Source organism: Ailuropoda melanoleuca, chromosome 17 (assembly GCF_002007445.2).
Source record: "Ailuropoda melanoleuca isolate Jingjing chromosome 17, ASM200744v2, whole genome shotgun sequence".
NCBI classification, from domain to species: Eukaryota; Metazoa; Chordata; class Mammalia; order Carnivora; family Ursidae; genus Ailuropoda; species Ailuropoda melanoleuca.
In genome coordinates this window covers 20,283,284-20,299,491 of record NC_048234.1, presented here as the reverse complement: position 1 = coordinate 20,299,491, position 16,208 = coordinate 20,283,284, and the positions used below count along the sequence as shown (strand labels likewise).

At 43.5% G+C, this 16,208-nt stretch overlaps 1 protein-coding gene and 1 non-coding gene across 2 annotated transcripts in view; one reads left to right on the top strand and one right to left on the bottom strand.

Moving 5' to 3' along the window:
- Nucleotides 1–16,208, bottom strand: part of GLIS3 (GLIS family zinc finger 3) — a 454,999-nt gene that overhangs the window by 261,491 nt on the left and 177,300 nt on the right.
- Nucleotides 8,888–8,990, top strand: LOC117797046. Its single transcript, XR_004621858.1, has one exon. It is a non-coding gene; the product is annotated as a U6 spliceosomal RNA (small nuclear RNA).

The following is a 16,208-nucleotide window of genomic DNA, read 5'->3' as shown; positions in this document are numbered from 1 at the left end:
CCTACAGCACGAGCAAACCCTAGCAAAGACAGAGAAAAGGGGAAGTCACCCAATCCAGGAACATCTGCAAACTGGAGCAACTTGTTGCATTGATGGGCTTTCCCTCTCCGGGGAAGTTCCTCCCACCTGTGGAGGCCCAGGCAGTTCCGGAGTCCCCCCTCTGCTCCCCTGCTTTGGGGACACAGTTCAGGTCACTACCAGGAAAACACCTTTATCCCCACACTTGCCCTCAGTGCTGGGAAGGGCATGGGCTCTGGAGAAATCCAAAGAAATGTGGACCGAAATCCTAGCTTTGCCACTCACAACGAGGCGCAGCCTGGTTCTACCTCTGACAGAGAGAGAAAACAAAAACAAGAAACAAAAAAAAAAACCAACCTACTACCTCAAAAGGTTTCTGTGATCAGTAAAAACACCCAACACACTAGGGTGTCTGATTTGGCTCAGGTCATGATCTCAGGATCATGAGATCGAGCCCCGTGTCGGGTTCTGCGCTGAGTGTGGAGCCTGCTTAAGATTCTCTCTCTTCCTCTCCTTCTGCCCCTCCACCCACTCATTTGCTCTCCCTCTAAATTAATTAATTAATTAATTAAAAACACCCAATGCAAAATTCAATAAATTGTAGCTACTGATAAGTGAACATAAACATTGCCCCCCCCCAAAAAAAAACATAAAAAGGAAAGAAAAGAGAAGAAAAAAAGAAAAAGGTAGGTATTCAACAGATATCTGTTGATAAAAGAGGGGACATTATGAATATGTTCCTCCTTAAAAGATGGAAAGTATAGACAGTCATTTAAGACTACAAACAAGGATCTGTGTGGAAAATACTGTTGGAAAAGTGTGCAGGAATCTGCTGGCTTGTAAGAACCAGTGACCCTGGGTGCTGGGCCACTGTGCAGCCTGGCTTTATGATTCAGCCAGTGACTGTGGGCTGTGGTTCCCGAACCATCCTGTCCTTTCTCCCAATTCCAAGATGTGTCACCTGTTAGTTCACCCATTTATTTTTCCAACATCCCTTGTTCTCGAACATTTCCTGAGCATCTACCGTATCTCAGGCATTGTGCTAGGTACTGGGGATACAGAAGAAAGCAAACCAGGGCTCCGTCTTGGGTAAGCTGTGAGGCATTCACCTCAAATACACACTCTAAGGGGCCTCCAAACACAGTAATCAAAATAAGTAACATTTTGATGCAATACCTTCATTAAACAACATCAATACAAAAAAGTCCATGACAAACGAAATATCAAAATTTTAAATAAAGACAAGATCCTGAACAGGGCTGTGTTGAGCCATAATGGAGCTCAAGCAAAAGGGAAAACCAGTAATACTGGCCCGGTCCTATTTTAAATTTTTATATTTTATCCATTATCAATTTGGGGGGTATTAATACTGATCACTTCAAATACTACACTAAAATATTATTTATCTGGATTAAAGAGATTTTGGCATCCCCTCAGGTTTCTGATCCTAATCTTGGCCCTAAATGAGACACCTCTTATAGTCAGCTGAAACCTGAAATCCCCGGAGTCGCCGCAGGAAGCAGTCTGAAGGCATTAAAGATCTATCACGACGTCCAGGCTGAGAATGATCAAGTGAGGAGCAGTTGGCACAACGCTGGTCCGGAGCGACGCCCAAACCAGGCCTTCTGTCGGATCTTCTTTATGCTTCACCATGCAACCTTCGTGCCTCTTTCACCCCTTGACAGTGTGAGGTGGTTCTGTGCCATTCACAGCCCCTGTACACACACAGTCCCACAAAGCAACCAGGTTTCCGCGGGCAGGGCTTCCGCTCTGAGGCACATTGTCCCAGCCTTGCCCGGTTGGCTCCTGGTTGTGATGGTCGAGTCTGCTCCAAGACTGAGTGACCACCATGGTTCCCTGAGCTGTGCCTGGGTTACACGACGGGCTCCATATTCAATGCGGTCCAAACACTCAAATCCCAACATAGCACTGAGGATTACCATGCTGTGTGGGAACATGACAGCCAGACACAACTGGTATAAACACGACCCGCTTGATTTCTTCTCAGAATATTTTAAAACATCCAGTTCCTCTCTCCCAGGCTTCCCCAGGCAGGGCTTTGCCCCTTCTGTCCTTCCCACAGCCAACTCCTTCTACCCTGCAGCACGTTGCTGCTGTAAGCAAGTAAGTAAGCCCCTGATGGCAGAGGCTATCAGCTGTTAACTAACTCAGACTACATTCCCCAGCCTCCCTTGCACCTACATTTGGCTGTGCCTCCCTTTTAGCCAATGAAGTGTGAATAGTAGGGATTTGGCCATTTTGAGACTTCCATGTGTAATCCTCTTTCCTCTGCTCCCCATCTGGCTAAATGGAGAAAGAACACTGTAGACTTCCAGAATAATGGAGCCAAGGCAAAGAGAGCATGGGTCCCTGGATGAACGTATGGAGAGCCCCCAACCAGATGGAAATAAACTTTGACTGGAAAATAAAAAATAAGCTCATTGAGATTTGGGGGTCTGTTATAGCAACTAGCCTATCCTGACTAGTATCTTCCCCAACTAGACTATAAACTCACTGGCTGGCTCTATATCTGATGCATCTCTGTATTCTCAACAGTGAGAACACACAGTAGGTGTGCAATACAATCCTGTGGTAATTAGGCACCTCTATTTCCCCATTTTTTTTAAGATTTTATTTATTTACTTGAGATAGAGCAAGAGAGAGTGAGAGAGAATACAGAGGGAAAGGGAGAAGCAGACTCCCCGCTGAGCAGGCAGCCTGATGCGGGACTTGATCCCAAGACCCTAAGATCATGACTTGAGCTGAAGGCAGATGCTTCACCATCTGAGCCATCCAGGCACCCACCTCTATTTCCCTCTTGAAGCTATTATAAAAAGTACATCCACCATCATTACCAATAGAATGACAATTATGAATTGCTCTCCATCTCTTTATACTGAAAATGAAGGCAAAATATTCCTAGAAACCCCTGTTAATTATGATCACTAAATAGAATGATTCATGCTTCTTAAATGCCACTTCATAATCAGCTAATAATCTAAATATAAACAAACATACAAAGGCAGAGGATGGAGTCAGAATGGGACCCCAGACACATACTTGAGTCTTCCTCTGGAAAGATTTCTAATGCACTATAGAGTCTTAGGATATGTTTCTGCTCCGTGCATATCACAGCTGACATCTTGTCAAAACCAAGGGAAATAATTGCATCCCCGAGTAAGAGTATCATGCAGGCAGCAATTTAAATGTGGCACTGCTCATGAGCACCGATTTACTAACATCTCACTGTACATAACCGTGCATGGTAGGAGAACAGCTTATACATCCTTACCAAGATTTAGGCATAAAAACAAAATCTGTTATGCTTCCAATTTAAAAGAAGAAAGAACAAAGGAAAAGGAAATAGCATATGAAGCTGTGTTTCTTCCTCTTAGAAATAAACTTTTAAAGAAATCTAAGTCCTAGTCTGCTCACCTCCACTTGAGATGGGGTGGACAAGACATCAGCCAGTCGGCTCAGGTCTTGAGGGAGAAGAAAAACAACCTACCTTGTGAGGTTATTAAGCTAACACCTCAGCAAGCCGCAGGCACGCTACTCATTTATTACACAAAACCGAAATCTTCTGACAGTCCATATATATGCTGAGAACTCTAATGAATAACTCCGCATCAGAAGGATTCACAAAACTTTGATCAGTGTCCCGAGAGACAGCAGGTCAAGATGAACCTTGAAATCTGATTAACATCACCCATTCCCATCCAGCATTCTAAAAACACTGTTTACAAGCTCTCCATTCTTCACCTGGATGTTTTGAAAACTTAATTTTGCCAAACATCCTAGAGCAATTATAAAAAATATTACAAAAAGTCACTTTTGAAACAAACTTAAGATAGAGTTTATAGAATTTCCCAGGTGCAATTCTCCATACCTTTTTTATCCTAGGGCCATAATCATAAAAAAAGTTACACTGTAGGGCTCAACGCTGTACTATATTAGATGGGTAACTGGCTATCATTTTGTATCTTGTCCTCTGTAAGCGACCAAGATTTTAGGAGACCTGCGCGTGAAGTGGTGATGTGTTTATTTATTTTTTTTTAAAATAGGTTCCATGTTCAGCATGGAACTCCATGTGGAGTCTAATGAAGGGCCCGAACCCACGACCTTGAGATCAAGACCTGAGCTGAGGTCAAGAGTCGGATGTCCAAACCGACTGAACCACCCAGGCACCCCTGAAGTGGTGATGTGTTTAAAATGGGCCATCCACAAACCCTTTTTGCTCTTCCCTTTAGCTTTAAGACATATGAAGCAGGGAACAGAAATCTGTTTTAACTGAAGTTAAATCAGCTGGAGAAGGAATAGAACGCATGTTGATGGTTTCATCAACAGTTTGGTTCAAATGAGGATGGGGTGTGTGTGTGTGTGTGTGTGTGTGTGTGTGTGTGTGTGCACGCAAAATGAAAACATGATTGCCCCTCTGGGCCCTCTCAGTAGGGTTAAAGAAGGAAGGGCAAAAACAAAATGAAACAAACCAAATACCACATGCCACCGCCCCAAATGACTGCATGCGAGGCAGACATCACTAATCAATACCCCACTCTTTCCGACTGAGACGGCAGTCTGTAATCCTTACTGCAGCCCTCTCGGCACCCGCTACCTGACACGTGGAATTGAGACACTAAAGTGAAATCCAGTTTCCAGCTCTGAATCTGTCCAATTACTAATGAATGTTTGAAACGGATAAGACATCAGAGTTGCTGAACTCCCCCATTTACGGGTAAAGAAAATGAGCAATGGAGATGTTAATAGACTTTTCAAAGGCCAAACAGCCAATCCACAGGGATTTTTTAATTGAAATCTTCAGATTTTTAAAATACTCTCTCGGTATGATTTATGCCATTCAAGACATGTACAACAAGGTTTAAGAGTAAAGGGATTTGAGCAAACTCTTTCAGTGTGTTCTACGAACCGAGCCAAACAAAAATCCACTGCAGAAAGTATAAGGAGAGCTGTAAAATCACTCTCAACCTTGAACTTTGTGCAAGACGATCAGTCAAGCTTACCAGAGACCCTGTCTCCTGTATCATTTGCCTACATTAACAATCTCTAGTATTGCTTGCTACCTCATGCCAGAATAAAGGACGATACATGTAGAAATTACCTCTAGAGAAAGAATGTGCCGCTGCTGGACCATTCTGGGCTCACACCATTTACCCCACGGTCACATCGCATCACCCACCTCTTTCAGAGGGCTGACGTGAAGCAACTCAGGGCTCAGTGGCTATTCAAAGTCTGAGGTCAGGTTTTTCGGAACAAAACAAAACTTTTCCAGTTCCAGTTTGATAATAATTATTCTGTGTTTTTGGCTTAGTAGCATTAAAAACCCAGCAAGGAGTCCTCTGGGAGAGAGAAAAAGACTATGAAGCCCTCCAAACCTCGGATCTATCTTCCTTCTCTCTCTCTCTCTGACACGCAAGTGCGAGCGTGCACACACACACACACACACACACACACACACTTTCTCTTCCTCTATTCCCAGAGGAGCCCCTCCTTCCTCACAGGGAGAGGAGCCCCTGGAATGCCCTCCATCTTGGGTTGTCTAAGCGTGAAGAACCCTTGGGAGCAATGTGTGTGCAAGAAGAGGGAAAAGAGTGGCAAACTGCTCGTGCGATAAAGCCAAAAGCCTCCAGCAGGTTCTCCGTGGTGGAGGAGAAACAGCCACGGGGAAGGACTTCACACACGGAGACGAGGAGGAGCAGCTGGGGAGGAGGTGGAAGTGGGTGACAAAGACATGGAGCCAGAAACAGAGCTGTGAGGAAGAAGGGGGAAAAAAGGCTGAGCAGCCGAAAGCTGGTGGTTAAAATAACTCGTGGTAACAGAGTGTTCTTTGTTACCACACACTGCTCTTTGTTACCACACATTACAGAAAGTTATAAACAACAGAAGCACGCGGTACACTAAAGCTGCTTTTCAAGCTCCGGGCTCTGGTGACCTAACAAACTCCCCGGCTTCCCCCTTGTGTAGACGGAGGCCGCTTCCAGAACACCATGTCAGCCCTGTGGCCATTAATCTCCCGATCTCCACGGACGCAGCAATCTTCTACACTGTGTGGCACCGTGCTCTTCACTGAGATGCCTTTTGTGTTCACACTGATGCGGGTCAGAGAGACGCAGGCAGGGCTGGTCCCATCTGTGATGAAAAGTGACCGTCAAGTTCTACAAGCAAAGGGATGCAAAACTTTTCTGAGGGAATTAAAAAAGCCCAGAGAAAATGATCTCATTTGGGTTTATACATAAAATTAGACACTCAACAGCAACAAGAAAACAGCTTGCCTATGAAGGCAGCGGACAGACACAGCCAAGGGTCGGCACGAGGAACGGACACCCGTGGTGGCTCTGAAGACCCTTCTCTCTCCCGCTACCCTGAGCACCATCTTTCCTGACTGCCATGTTGCCCTTCCACTTGTGGCTCCCCATGTACCAACCACGGGGGGCAGAGTGCACTGAGGAGCATTCTGGTGGGAGGAGGAGACACGGCACCCCCAGCCCTACTTCTCCCCATGACGCCACAGGACAGCCAATGGAGCTGGTCAGGTCACCTCTGCCCCCTCCGAGGCCTTCCCCTCTGACCTCTCGTCCTCACCACGTCAGTCATCTCTGCCCTCAGAAGCCCACATGGACGTTCTCACTGCCAGAGCTCTCTCTCAGCCTCCACTCCACTTGACATCTCGGTCGCAGTGGTCAGACACTAAGGAGCACTTCCTCCTCACTCAGACCCCCACCACTGTGCCACTCTAGACCGCATAATCAATCACTCTTCCTCTATCACTGGGGCTTTTCATATGCCCGCCATTTAGGAGTTGATGCTTTCTCAAGGTTGCCTTTTCTCCTCATTTCTTCCTCCGCATCCTGAGAATGCTGGGTTTCTTCCTAGACCGCTGGCAAAGAGTATGGAGAAAAACTATGTCTAACTCATCTGTGAGTGCCCCTTAGCAGGTGCCCAAATCCCAAGCAGGGAGCATGCCTGATCCACTCTTGTTATCATCAGAGCCCATCATTTGTCCTTCCGTGAGATCTCTCAGATCTGTTTTCTCATCATTCCCACTGCCGCCTTCCCATTTCATCCTGGCCAGGCTGTAGCCAGAGTTATAACCTAACTGGTCCCCACACTTCTACTCTTCCCCTGTCCAGTCCATCCTTCAGAGGACCCCCAACATTACCTTCTGAAAGACAGATATGCCTCATATCTCTACCATGACTGTACTCTTTCAACTGCTTCCCTTCGCCCTTGCATGGGGTGATGTCCAAATTTTGCAGGTTGAGAAATTCAGTGCCCCTAATAATTTGGCCTCAACCTCCAAACATATCTACCACTGCACATATCTTACACCCTAGCCCTACTGATATACTCAACATATATTTTCAGTCTTCTCTTTCTCTGAGTTTGTGGTTCTATTGGCCAGGGATTTGCTTGCCTCTCCCTCAGCCCAGTGAAACCCGCATCCTCGAGTGCTAGCTGGAGGATCATGACTCTGTGAGGCAGCCCCAGCCCTAGTCTAGGGCGGTGAGTCATTTATTCCCTCCCTGAGTTATCAGAACACTTACCCCTATCTCCGTCATATCACTGAACATGTTACAGTCCAAGCCATATCTTTATGTGTACCAGACTGTGAACGCTCGGAGACCAGGGTCCCAGTCCTGGTATTTCCAGGACTTAACACGGCATCTGGCATATTTGTGGAATGTTTACTACACTGGGTTGAAGGCAATGAAATTTCAAAAGAACTGATCAGCAACACATCTTTCACAATTAATCACACACAGGAAATTGTGAAAAGTGGGTGTCTCTAGAGAGAAAAAGTGATGGAATGTGTCAAGAGACAGACTTACTTTCCACTGCATATCCTTTTTATGAGTTTTAGGTGTTTTACCACCTATGTGCACTATTTTTTAACACAATCTGAGGAGGTGCCTGGCACTGCACAGAGTGGGGATTTTAGGAACAGTGGAACAACTTCACTAACCAAAGAAAGTCATGAACCTGGGGTGACTTCTGTGTAGACTGCTCTGTTTTCCCCTCCACTCCTACAGAGCAATGCTGTTCTTCAGTTGTTGCATTCTGTACAACCTGCTAACAGAATGATTTATGGACACGTGCTCCCTGCTGGGTCGTGAGCCCCGAGAAGGCAGGGACTCTCCACTCCTCACCTTCACAGCCTCTACAAGCTTCTAATGTAATGCTCTGCACACACTTGGCCGTCAGCTTGTAACTGTTTAATTGAATTGGACTGACCATGAAAATAAGGCAGAGCTTCAGATTTTTTTTAAAAAGCAATAATTACACTAGTTTGCTGCTAATAATCCATGTTAAGTGGAGGCAAGGAAGAGAAAACCTAAAATACTGCTAATAGGTAACAGTGAAAATATTAGGTTTACTACGGTCAGACTGAGTACAGAGCTGGAAGAGCCGTGAAAACATAATGGGCTTTGATATTTTGCCATTCCTTATTTAGGTTGTGGATTCATATGTATTCTTCCTTCTCCACTTTTCCTGGCAAAATGAGCATTGTCCTTTCACGTGAGAGCCCTGAATATACGCACAGCCACCACCCTACGGAATCACTACAGGTAGAAGAGGAGAAAAAGTTTAGAAATGAAAAGAGGAAAAGGAAAAATGGATTCTGAGATGACATCCTTAGAAACAAAATCAGACAACCACCAGCAATTTCCAGGTAGATCTAAAACCTCACTCCCCCGGTGAAAACACTCCAACCAAATCCTTTCACGCCTGGGAAGCAGTTTGCAAGCCCCCCCACCGTGATGAAGAAGAGCCCACGCAGGACGTGGACCCCGTCCTCACAAAGCTGAACAGATAGCTATCCTGACAAGCACGTTAAAAGTTGGAAAACAATGCTCGCCTCGGCAGCATGCACTAAGACTGGAATGATACAGAGAAGATTAACATGGCCTTCATGCAAGGATGACACATAAAAGTTAGAAAACAATAGGAAATTTAAGAGAAAAAAAACTACAACAACACAGGATTCATACATATAAGCACCAAATACAGAAATACGTAGTATCCATCCATGTGTCTACGTGACACGACAGGTACAGGTCCTAAGGGGCCCCAAGCCTGTCACACAGTCCAAGCCACACCATTTCCTCCAGGAAGTCCTCCCCTTTCCTCCTCCTCTCTCTCCTTCTCTGTCTCCCTACACACACACACACACACACACACACACACACACGTTCTCTCTGGCCCCTGAACACACCAGAGATTTACCCTGCTTATCCCATTTCACCACCATCCATTTGTATTATGATTACTTATGGTGTAACCAGCCCAATGAACTTTAGATCACTTGCATGCAGACTCTGCAGCTCATTCACTCACTAGTAAACACCACTAGCTCAGGCTCCATGGAAGGCAGCTCACTGGCGAGACAAGGTGTGAGCACAGCATGGTAGATCTGGATTTCCTCCCCATAAGCCCTACAAGAATTCTACTTCTCACAGGGAGTAACAATAACTAATATGGGAAGGAAAAGATAATAAAAGAGAAGTAAGGGGCATAGAGATAAATCCTTCTTCTCAGGTCACTTACAATAATTAATTGACCTGCCTCTTTTGGAAACAAGTATTAGGCTTTATTTTCCTTTGTAGTCCCATTGCTTGGCCCAATTATTCATATAAAACATATACTTAATAAATAGTTGGTGATTTAGTTAGTTCATTAAAGGGGAGAGAAAGGTAAGAAAAAGAAATGTTCTCAATTAGTACTCACTGAAATGAGAAATAAATAAGGTCAACAGAAGAGAAGTACAATTCTCCCTTACTTTGCCCATCCTAAGTGTGTCCTAAGTGATTGAGTAAGGTGTCTGTCCCTTACCCCCAAATTTGAAAGGATATTAAAGTTTACAGGACACTCAGCAAAAGAAACAATCAACAAAACAAAAAGACAACCTACTGAATGGGAGAAGATATTTGTAAATGAGATAGCCAATAAGTGGTTAATATCAAAAATATATAAAGAACTTATAAAACTCAATTACTCAAAACCCCCCCAAATAATCCAATTAAAAAACAGGCAGAAGACATGAACAGACATGTTGGAGATGTCTCACAAAGGAGGCATCCAGATGGCCAAGAGACACACCAAAAGATGCTCAATATCATCAATTATCAGGGAAACGCAAACCAACACTACAATGAGATACCACCGCACACCTGTCAGGATGGCTAAAATCAACAACACAAGAAACAACAGGTGTTGGCAAGGATGTGGAGAAAAAGGAACCCTCAGGCACTGCTGGTGGGAATGCAAACAGGTGCAGCCAACTGTGGAAAACAGTATGGAGGTTCCTCAAAAAGTTAAAAATAGAATTACCAAATTCCATTACTGGGTATTTACCCAAAGAATACAAAAACATTAATTCAAAAAGATACATGCACCCCTATGTTATTACAGCATTATTTATAATAGCCAAATTACAGCAGCAGCCCAAGTATTCACTGAGAGATGAATGAATAAAGAAGACGTGGTCTATATATACAACAGAATATCACCCAGCCATCAAAAAGAATGAAATCCTGCCATTTGCAATGACAGTGTATAATGCTAAGGGAAATAAGTCAGTCAGTGAAAGACAAATACCATATGATTTTACTCTTATGTGGAATTTAAGAAACAAAACAAATGAACAAAGAAAAATCGAGACAAACAAAAAACAGACTTAAATACAGAGAACCACCTGGTGGTTAGCAGAGAGGAGGGGTGTGGGGGTGGGGGTGGTGAACGCATTTTAGATGGAATGCGCCTCAGTAAATATTTACTGAGTACCAGCTATATATAGGTTGTGTTTCCGATACAGAGAGGAAAGAGATAAATAAGACCTGTTCTTTCCCACAAGAATCTTACAGTCTAGTATCCTGTTCCTTAAAAATTGCAGTGCCTTTTATTATTATGCAAAAAAACCACAATGAAATTTCACATTTATAAAGTCGTATGTTTTTTAAACCATGGCCAAAAGAGATACACTAGTATTCCTTTCCAAAAAGCACAAGTACTTCACCGCCAAATCCCACACTGCAGCCTGCCAGTCCTAAGGGCCTCACCCCAAAAGACCTGTCGTCAGTCCTCAGAAAGAAAATGAAATAGACAAGTCTTCAGAAGGAGCTACCAATGACTTCATTGTGACAAAAACATCTATATCCATATGTCCATGTTAAAAAAAAAAAAAAAAAGCTGGTGGAAAGGCTTATCCCTCACAGCTTCCTTTAAACAAAATGTAAATGTTTGTTTTACTTTTATTTTTATGGACTGCTCCCAAAGATTCTGGTCTGGGCTAGTTTTTCATGTCTCTTAATAACCCAAATAGTCATGTCTGCCACCAACTGCAGGGTGAGAGCTGAAACTCAGTTCTGTGGGGACGCATCCCTCCATTATATAAAGGGGACAGATATCACCTATGAAATAGCTCAGTTTAATACATTTATCTCAAAATTAAAAGTGAAAATGCTTAGAAAAAAAAGAAAATGTCTGAAAAGTCTGATCTTGAATAGTGTACATTTCCCTTCACAAAAGTTTTAAGAGAACAAATATATGTGCACGTGTGTGTCAGTGTTTGTATATTAAAGATTATACAAAACTATGTATTCACATATATAGCTTTTAGAATTCAATCAACACATGACTAAAGAGGAGAGGAAAACAAATCATTATTGCAAAATTATTGGGGAATTACTGAAGAAGAACATTGCCGAAACATTCAAATGTTCAAAACACAAAATTAAACTGTCAGGTGTCTTCTTCACTAAAGAGGTAGTGAAGAGGGAAAAAATCCACACCTCCTTGTGATCCAAAAAGAAGAGTGCTTCTTAGTCAGACAAAGTGGCACCTCCCCTTACGTGTCAAGTTGTTGGTTGAAGGGGTGTTATGTCCCAGAACATTGTTCTTTGGTCTCATGTGTCCTGTGTCAGTGAGAGCTGTCCTGTCTGGGCTCCCAGGGACTTCAGGATACGTCCTTCCCATTCCCACCCCATTGTGGTCAGTGTGCCTCTTTCAGAAACACGTATGAGGCAGAGCTGTGGTACAGACGATCTGCATTGCCTGCTCCCTCTTCCAGAGGCCCAGCACTCTCACCCTCTTCTAGAAAACACTACACTTCTCCTTATTGCTGGTTTTTTGCCTACAACCTCACCAGGTCCAACACTGTGGTCTTGGCTTAATCAATACTTGATTTGAATTTAAGAAAACCCCTTACGTTCATTCACATTGAGGATGATTACACAGACTCACACTCGATGAAAATAAGGCAAAACAGGACTTTATTACAGCTCCTGTGGTGTGTCCCAAGAGAATTTGTATTTTAACCTTCTTTGGGACTTAAAACAAAATGAGGAAGAGTCTCAGGCAAGGAAACCTAAGAGCGGAAGGAAAGAAGAAAGCTCCCAAGTCCGCTGAAGCCCCACTGCTGTCCTGCCCGACACTCTTCGGCCTCCTGGTCCAGGTCATGGAAACCAGGCGGGAGGCATCAGAATGGTTTTCAGGCCCACGATGTGGAATCAGGCAAGCTCAGGCTCCGACTACGGCTCAGTCACATGACAGTCACCCTGGCCGCCGTGTCCCTCAGCCTCCTCACCTGCAGGACTGGAGAAGCGCCTCCCTCATAAGGCACAGGGAGTAATGGGCACGGTCACCGCTAGCCAGAATTCCGGCTGTGACCACTGTTGCTGGGGCTGCCATTACTACACCCGCCGGAAAGCGAGAGCCGCGGGACTACGCTTTCTGTGAAGAGACGTTTCATGCACAGCATTGTGGTTATAACTGCGGGCTCTGGAGGCTGACTTCAAATCCCAACTTGGCCCCTTTCTGACATAGCTAAGTTCCTTGAACAATGTACTTAACCTCTCGTGCCTTAGCTTCCAGTCATAAAAAGAGGATGACTGGAGTTATCATGAGTGAAAGGAACATGCATGAAATGTTTGCAAGAGTTGCACATAGTAAGCCTTTTTTCCACTTAACCTTAGAGTGTCTGAAATTTTTAAAAAGGTATTATTAATGGCAATAAGCATGCTGATAACTTACTGTAAGGTAGGCATTTGGTTAAGCTACACACACGCAATCCCACATATGTACCTATGTGTGTATGTATATTTAATTATCCTCATTTACAGATGACAAAACTAAGGCACAGAGGATGTGAGCAACATGCTGAGCGGCAGAGTCAGGATTTAAACCCAGGCAGTGTGGCTCCAGAGCCCATGTGCTTAATTGCTATGCTGTGCTGCCTAAAAAAGTGTTAAAACAATGAATGAATGTTCCTGCTGGAAAAATACAGAAAAGAGTCAATGACCTTGACCCTACTGTTTTCAACGAGCAGGGACAGTTCTTGAGAAGTGCACACAAAGGGAGGACGAAGGCATGTGGAGGGCAGGGCAGGGCCGACTCAGTGTTCCCTCTGCAGGCCTGGCAGGGGTTTTCCAGCTCAAGTCAGAAAACAAGAGTGGCCTAAAGACACAAAAAAGAACTCAGGGTTTTGGCCCTAAATCCAAAGTCACTTAGTTTATAGCAAGTTTTAAACGGACAAGGAACAAATGTTTATCATGGGCTTGGCCTTCTGTGGTACCATGAGGGATTGTAAATAATCAGGATACTGGTCTTGAGGAAGCTTTCAGAAGGCCACGGTATCTTCGGCTTCCCTCCTCACCCAGCGCTGAGGCTGGCCTGCCCATCTACAGCTTTTGCAGACTGCAGTGGGTGTAGCGGACTTGGTAGTGCTAGACATCCTGCAGCTGAACTTTAGGTCATTTGGGGCCAAAGACATATTCATTGGTCACAACAGGATGAGCTGATGAGAGGCCTTATCAATTCATCAATATCCCTAAGGCCTTACTTCATAAAATCCCATCCAAAAACCTAGGAATTTTAGGTCAACTCTGTGTTGAATCAGTGTTTTGCTATTGACTAATTCTTGGGAGTGATTCATTGTTTTTCTCATCCTGTTTGAATTCAATTTCCTGTCAATGTCTCAACTTCTGGTCCATCTAGATCACCTTTTCAGTGGATGCTTCCCAATAAAAGACATTAAGCAATCTAAAAATCTCAACCAAAAATACCCAACGATGGACAAAAAGAAATGGGGAAGAAACACAGTAGGGAAGACAGAGAGGCTGAGGAGCAAGGGAGAAAATCAAAATGGGTCACTGGATTCTTAAAAAGATGAACATTTTTCATCTACCAGATTAGCAAAACTGTGTTCCTGAGGTGAGGAAGCAACTGGCACTCCCATCCACGGCTGGTGAGAGTGCACAACAATTGCCTATGGAGGTGAAATCTGCCAATATCTGCCCAAGTTTAAATGCACACACCCTTTAGACAAGCCATTCCCTGGACACAAACCTTAGAACCGGGTGCCATCCCATGCTACCCCAAAAGACACCCAAATCGTGAGTACTTCTATATTTCAGGAGACCTATTCAGGAAAGGGTTTTATGATAACCACAGGACATACAAATTACACACAATATAACCTTACTGAATTAACCAGTTACGTTTTAACAAATATGATGTCCAAGTAGATAGAGATCATATTTGCTGCTATCCCTTTGGTGACTAGACTGGGGTTTGTTTAGGTGGCTGCTATGTTTTACAGAATTCAAGAGGAAGGCTTACTGGATCACGGGTCAAGCCATACCGTAAGAGGAAAGGTCTGGGTTTGAGAAAAGGGGCCACGGGGGTTCTAATCTCTCTTCTGCCTGACAATCTATCCTCTTGAATAAGACACGTCACTCCTCTGATTTCCTTCATCCATGAGTGACAAACGTGAACTAGCTGTAAATTTGTTTCACTTTTAATGATCCATTTATACTGCAGCTAAACAGAGCTGAATCTCCATCTGCCCACACAGAAGAAAAAAAGGAGCTAACGCTTACGATACGGGTTCTTACTGACTGGCTGGAGTTGGGAGTTGTCTATTACAGTTGACCCTTGAACAACGCGGGAGCTAGAGGCACCAACCCCACATGGTTGAAAATCTGTGTACAATTTCTAACTCACCCAAAACTTTACTAATAGCCTCCTGTTGATCAGAAGCCTTACCGATAACAGTTGATTAATACATATTTTGTATGTTACATGTGTTATATATGTATTCTTACAATAAAGTGAGCTAGAGAAAAGGAAATGGTGTTAAGAAAATCATAAGAGAAAGTACATTCACAGGGCTGGACTCTAAAAACTCCACATGTCGGTGGCACTGTCCAGGTCAGACCCATGTTGTCCGAGGCCAAGCGGACTTCTCTTGACCCTGCCAATAACCTCATAAGGTAAGTATTATTATCTTACTTTTTACAGTTTAGAAAACTGAAACTCAGAAGAGTTAAGTCATTTTCCAGATTCCAGAGCCAGCAAGAGACAGGGCAAGGAATCAAAACCAGCTGGATTTTACCCCAAATCTGGGTTCTTTGTCCTTTGCTGTATTTTCTCTACACCTGATAACCCAAACTTAAAGGAAAAAAAAAGTCCCCATTGCTGATTTTGTCAAACCAGAAAATGCAGCATCTGAATGCAAACCAAAAAGAGAAATATATTTTTAAGGGAAAATAAGGAAAAAGAGTAAAGATAAGTTTGTTCATCAAAGGATTAAATAGATAATTAAAAATAAAAACCTCTCTGAATCACCATAAATGACTTAAAATCTATGTTTCTACCTCGTGCTAAAATAACCAGATGACTTGCTGTTAATTGACTCTATTTAGACTAAGGTAAATATGGTTTGGTTCTTTTTTGCCCACCGGTTGTGTTACAAAGACATAGACTGAATCATTCCTACACCTAGTCCAGGAATAGTTCCAACTCAAAGGTCATTTGTATTGTTAACTCATACCAAAAACAAAAGTCACACATCCATCCTATGAATAACTCCAGAACTCTAAGTCATCAATGGCCCTTTCTTTAATTTGGTCAACATTTATAATTTTTAAAAAGCAGGGCTAGGGGGTGAGGAGGCAGAGCCGTTACTTAATGTACTTAAATCCATCTAGTAGCTGAAGGACTAAATCAAAAATTAAAGATGAACACAAAAGCTGAAACCGTAACCCTTGTGGAAGAAAACTTAGACAGTAAGCTCCCTGACACAGGTCTTGGAGACAATCTTTTTTCAATCTGACATCAAAAGTAAAAGCAACAACCCCAAAAATAAACAAGTGGGACTACATCAAACTAAAAAA